Here is a 6601-nt window from a genome sequence, read left to right on the forward strand (position 1 = left end):
GGAGCTGGAGTCGATCGCTGTGGAAGAGATGTGCGAACTTGGTGAGAGAGCGGGGCCGCGCTGACATAGGTGCGGTGGGGCGGGTGCTGTAGGGGGAGGAAAGATGATCTTTGTTTCTGTGGTTGTGTGACAGGTAGTCAATATGAGATACTGGACTACATACTGAGATTAAACTAATGAAAAGTCACCTACACAGACACGCTATGAAAGACATTGCTTCAAATCTTTTAACTATTTTCCCCCAATAATGTTTTAAAATTCAGTCTGTGACATATTTTCTGTCAAAGACAATGTTGAAGATAGGACCTGTTACAAATCATACAAGCAAATCTTCAACATTTTGTATGAGAAGAGTACAGTAATAGTTATCTTACCTTCCTCAAAACCACCATGATTAAAAATGTCTCGTCTCCAATCTATAGATTTAGAGAGAAAAAACAAAAGGTGTGTATGATTCCATATTGTATGGAAAAGTGCACTACAAAGTGCACTACTTTTGACCAGAGCCCTATTGGACCATGGTCAAAAGTAGTGCACTATACTGAGAATAGTGTAACATTTGGGATACAATCAATATATCAGTCGTATAAAATGGCTGCCGTGTCAGCCAGGACCACTCCCTTTTACAGTAAAACAATATTGACACATTGTGACACCAGATGGTTAAGGCCTTGTGATTCCTGCTTCAATTCAATTGAATTTAAGTTGAGGTTTTACTGAAATCAAATGATTCAATAGATTCTGAATCCTATTTATATATTTATATTTACATCTTATCACTGGTACATTATGGCTGTCGTCACAACACCATTAGAAGAATCAAAATAACTTAGACAAGTATGGTTCAAACCACCCCCTTGTAGCAGCCCATGTCTTACCCGTAGAGGTTATATTGCTGTAGAGGTCTGTAGAAGCTCTCCCTGGTCCTGTAGCCAGTTCAGTCCTCAGCCACTGTTCAATTGTCTGTCCTGTCCAGTCCACCAAGAGAAATAAAACAGGCAGTACTGTGAACCAGGAAACAGGAGGACAACGAGAGCTATGCCAACACAGCACAACCAGCACCTCTTTATGGCCTGAAGACTTTGATCTCAGACACCCAGCACGGGAAATAATCAGGGCAGTCAGCGCATGACAGGTAGGTCCAGTGTAGGTAACACCCAGTACAGGTACACTGAGGGAAGGTCCATCCCGAGCAGGCTTACCCCGAGGAAGGCCCATCTCGAGGAAGGCCCACCCCGAGGAAGGCCCATCCCGAGCAGGCCCACCCCGAGGAAGGCCCATCCCGAGTTGGCCCATCCTAAGGTCTAAAGGGAAGGGATACCTTATAGCAACCATCACGTCTCAAACCTTTCTCTTGTAGCATCACTGTTTCTATTTCAGCGTTAGGATAGGTGGTGTTGTCACACCTCTGTTAGTAACAGGAAAGGCATGTAAAAGAGGGCTGTAAAAGCAGCCTAATAAAATCTGAATGACATTATATTTCAGTGTATTGCTACACTAAATGTATCATAAACAATGTTGATTAAGATATTCTACAGTTCCTTCAGAAAGTATTCATACCCTTTGACTTATTCCACATTTTGTTGTGTTACAGCCGGAATTAAAAATAGATTAAATAGTTGTTTTTTCTCTCACCAATCTACACACAATACCATATAATGAAAAAGTGAAAATACATTTTTAGACATTTTTACAAATTTATTGAAAATTAAATACAGAAAGTATTCACACCTCTGAGTCAATACTTTGTAGAAGCACCTTTAGCAATGATTACAGCTGTGAGTCTTTCTGGGTATGTCTCTAAGAGCTTTCCACACCTGGATTGTGCAACATTTGTCCATCATTCCTTAAAGAAATTCTTCAAGTTTTGACAAATTGGTTGTTGATCATTGCCAGACAACCATTTTCAGGTCTTACCATAGATTTTCAAGTAGATTTAAGTCAAAACTGTAACTCGGCCCCTCAGGAACATTCACTGTCTTCTTGGTAAGCAATTCCAGTGCATATTTGGCCTTGTATTTTAGGTTATTGTCTTGCTGAAAGGAGAATTAATCTCCCAGTGTCTGGTGGAAAGCAGACTGAACCAGGTTTTCCTCTAAGGTTTTGCCTGTGCTTAGCTCCACTCCATGTATTTTTTATCCCGAAAACTCCCCAGTCCTTAACGACTACAAACAAGCATACCCATAACATGATGCAGCCACCACTATGCTTGAAAATATGGAGAGTGGTTGCATTGGAATTGCCCCAAACAGAACACTTTGTATTCAGGACAAAATGTTAATTGCTTTGCCAAAATGCTCCAACAGTGCAGTAATATCTAACAATTTACAACAATACACACAAATCTAATAAGTAAAAGAATGGAATTAAGAAATTTAGAAATATTAAGAAGAGCAAAGAGGACAAGTACATTAGAGTGACACACTCATTTGAGAAACAGATGCCCCACAAGTTCTCAACTGACAGCTTCATTAAATAGTACCCGCAAAACACCAGTCTCAACATCAACAGTGAAAAGGCGACTCCGGGATGCTGGCCTTCAAGGCAGAGTTCCTCTGTCCAGTGTCTGTGTTTTTTTGCCCATCTTAATCTTTTATTTCTATTGGCCAGTCTGAGATATGGCTTTTTCTTTGCAACTCTGCCTAGAAGGCCAAGAACAAGAATAGACTGACGAGTTTCAGAAGAAAGTCCTTTGTTTCTGGCCATTTTGAGCCTGTAATCGAACCCACAAATGTTGATGCTCCAGATACTCAACTAGTCCAAAGAAGGCCAGTTTTATTGCTTCTTTAATCAGGACAACAGTTTTCAGCTGTGCTAACACAATCAGCCTTTTAGAATGATAAACTTGGATTAGCTAACACAACGTGCCATTGGAACACAGGAGTTATGGTTGCTGATAATGGGCCTCTGTACGCCTATGTAGATATTCCATTTTTAAAAATCTGCCATTTCCAGCTACAATAGTAATTTACAACATTAACAACGTCTACACGGTATTTCTGATCAATTTGATGTTATTTTAATGGACAAAACATGTGCTTTTCTTTCAAAAACAAGAACATTTCTAAGTGACCCCAAACTTTTGAACGGTAGTGTATATATATATATATATGTATTAAAATTAAAATACTGAAATCCCTTATTTATATTTTAAGTATTCAGACGTTTTGTTATGAGACTCGAAATTTTGCTCAGGTGCATCCTGTTTCCACTGATCATCCTTGAGATGTTTCTGCAACTTGGAGTACACCTGTGGTAAATTCAGTTGATTGGACATGATTTGAAAAGGCACACACCTGTCTATATAAGGTCCTACAGTTGACAGTGCATGTCAGAGCAAAAACCAAGCCAAGATGTCGAAAGAATTGTCTGTAGAGTTCCAAGACAGAATTGGGTTGAGGCACAGATCTGGGGAAGTGTACCAAAAAATGTTTGCAGAATTGAAGGTCCCCAAGAACACAGTGGCCACCATCATTTTTAAATTAAAGAAGTTTGGAATAAAATAAGTTTGGAACCACCAAGACTCTTCCCAGAGCTCTAAGATGCAGGGTTGAGTAACTTGGTGGCAGCCAGCTAGTGACAAGTGGCTAAGTTCAGGGCGGGCGGTACTGGGCGGGGGCCGGCTAGTGGTGACTATTTAACAGTCTGATGGCCTTGAGATAGAAGCTGTTTTTCAGTCTCTCGGTCCCTGCTTTGATGCACCTGTACTGACCTCGCCTTCTGGATGATAGCGGGGTGAACAGGCAGTGGCTCGGGTGGCTGAGGTCCTTGATGATCTTTTTGGCCTTCCTGTAACACCGGGTGGTGTAGGTGTCCTGGAGGGAAGGCGGTGTGCCCCGGTGATGCGTTGAGCAGACCGCACCACACTCTGGAGAGCCCTTTGGTTGCGGACGGTGCAGTTGCCGTACCAGGCGGTGATACAGCCCGACAGGATATTGTCAATGGTGCATCTGTAAAAGTTTATGAGGGTCTTAGGGGCAAAGCTCAGGATGCTGAAGAGGCGCTGTAGTGCCTTCTTCACCACACTGTCTGTGTGGGTGAACCATTTCAGATTGTCAGTGATATGTACGCAGTGGAACTTGAAGCTTTTCACCTTCTCCACTGCTGCCACGTCGTTGTGGGCGTGCTCCCTCTGTTGTCTCTTGAAGTCCGTGATCAGCTCCTTCATTTTGTTGACGTTGAGAGAGAGGTTATTTTCCTGGTGCCACTCTACCAGGGCCCTCACCTCCTCTCTGTAGGCTGTCTCGTTATTGTTGGTAATCAGGCCTACCACTGTTGTGTCGTCTGTTGTGGCCACAGGGAGTATAGATCCTTGTGGGGCACCTGTGTTGAGGATCAGTGTAGTGTAGGTGTTGATGCCTACCTTCACCACATGGAGGCGACCCGTCAGGAAGTCCAGGACCAACTTGCACAGTGCCGGGTTCAGACTCAGGGCCCCGAGTTAAGTGATGAGTTTACCCTCCAAGCTCATCACTGTTTTGTCTTTGTCATTATTGGGTATTGTGTGTAGTTGAGGGGGGGAAAATTACTTAATCCATTTTAGAATAAGGCTGTAACGTAACAATATGTGGAAAAAGTCAATATTTTCAGAATGCACTGTATGCTTCCAGCTGGCCCAGTTATTCAGGAATGATTAACCATCACTCTGCCTCCTCTCTAATCCCAGCAGGCCCAGTTATTCAGGAATGATTAACCATCACTCTGCCTCCTCTCTAATCCCAGCAGGCCCAGTTATTCAGGAATGATTAACCATCACTCTGCCTCCTCTCTAATCCCAGCAGGCCCAGTTATTCAGGAATGATTAACCATCACTCTGCCTCCTCTCTAATCCCAGCAGGCCCAGTTATTCAGGAATGATTAACCATCACTCTGCCTCCTCTCTAATCCCAGCAGGCCCAGTGATTCAGGAATGATTAACCATCACTCTGCCTCCTCTCTAATCCCAGCAGGCCCAGTTATTCAGGAATGATTAACCATCACTCTGCCTCCTCTCTAATCCCAGCAGGCCCAGTTATTCAGGAATGATTAACCATCACTCTGCCTCCTCTCTAATCCCAGCAGGCCCAGTTATTCAGGAATGATTAACCATCACTCTGCCTCCTCTCTAATCCCAGCAGGCCCAGTTATTCAGGAATGATTAACCATCACTCTGCCTCCTCTCCAATCCCAGCAGGCCCAGTTATTCAGGAATGATTAACCATCACTCTGCCTCCTCTCTAATCCCAGCAGGCCCAGTTATTCAGGAATGATTAACCATCACTCTGCCTCCTCTCTAATCCCAGCTGGCCCAGTTATTCAGGAATGATTAACCATCACTCTGCCTCCTCTCTAATCCCAGCAGGCCCAGTTATTCAGGAATGATTAACCATCACTCTGCCTCCTCTCTAATCCCAGCAGGCCCAGTTATTCAGGAATGATTAACCATCACTCTGCCTCCTCTCTAATCCCAGCAGGCCCAGTTATTCAGGAATGATTAACCATCACTCTGCCTCCTCTCCAATCCCAGCAGGCCCAGTTATTCAGGAATGATTAACCATCACTCTGCCTCCTCTCTAATCCCAGCAGGCCCAGTTATTCAGGAATGATTAACCATCACTCTGCCTCCTCTCTAATCCCAGCAGGCCCAGTTATTCAGGAATGATTAACCATCACTCTGCCTCCTCTCTAATCCCAGCAGGCCCAGTTATTCAGGAATGATTAACCATCACTCTGCCTCCTCTCTAATCCCAGCAGGCCCAGTTATTCAGGAATGATTAACCATCACTCTGCCTCCTCTCTAATCCCAGCAGGCCCAGTTATTCAGGAATGATTAACCATCACTCTGCCTCCTCTCTAATCCCAGCAGGCCCAGTTATTCAGGAATGATTAACCATCACTCTGCCTCCTCTCTAATCCCAGCAGGCCCAGTTATTCAGGAATGATTAACCATCACTCTGCCTCCTCTCTAATCCCAGCAGGCCCAGTTATTCAGGAACGATTAACCATCACTCTGCCTCCTCTCTAATCCCAGCAGGCCCAGTTATTCAGGAATGATTAACCATCACTCTGCCTCCTCTCTAATCCCAGCAGGCCCAGTGATTCAGGAATGATTAACCATCACTCTGCCTCCTCTCTAATCCCAGCAGGCCCAGTGATTCAGGAATGATTAACCATCACTCTGCCTCCTCTCTAATCCCAGCAGGCCCAGTGATTCAGGAATGATTAACCATCACTCTGCCTCCTCTCTAATCCCAGCAGGCCCAGTTATTCAGGAATGATTAACCATCACTCTGCCTCCTCTCTAATCCCAGCAGGCCCAGTTATTCAGGAATGATTAACCATCACTCTGCCTCCTCTCCAATTCCAGCAGGCCCAGTTATTCAGGAATGATTAACCATCACTCTGCCTCCTCTCCAATCCCAGCAGGCCCAGTTATTCAGGAATGATTAACCATCACTCTGCCTCCTCTCTAATCCCAGCAGGCCCAGTTATTCAGGAATGATTAACCATCACTCTGCCTCCTCTCTAATCCCAGCAGGCCCAGTTATTCAGGAATGATTAACCATCACTCTGCCTCCTCTCTAATCCCAGCAGGCCCAGTTATTCAGGAATGATTAACCAT

Source organism: Salvelinus namaycush, chromosome 10, assembly GCF_016432855.1.
Source record: "Salvelinus namaycush isolate Seneca chromosome 10, SaNama_1.0, whole genome shotgun sequence".
Classification (NCBI taxonomy): Eukaryota; Metazoa; Chordata; class Actinopteri; order Salmoniformes; family Salmonidae; genus Salvelinus; species Salvelinus namaycush.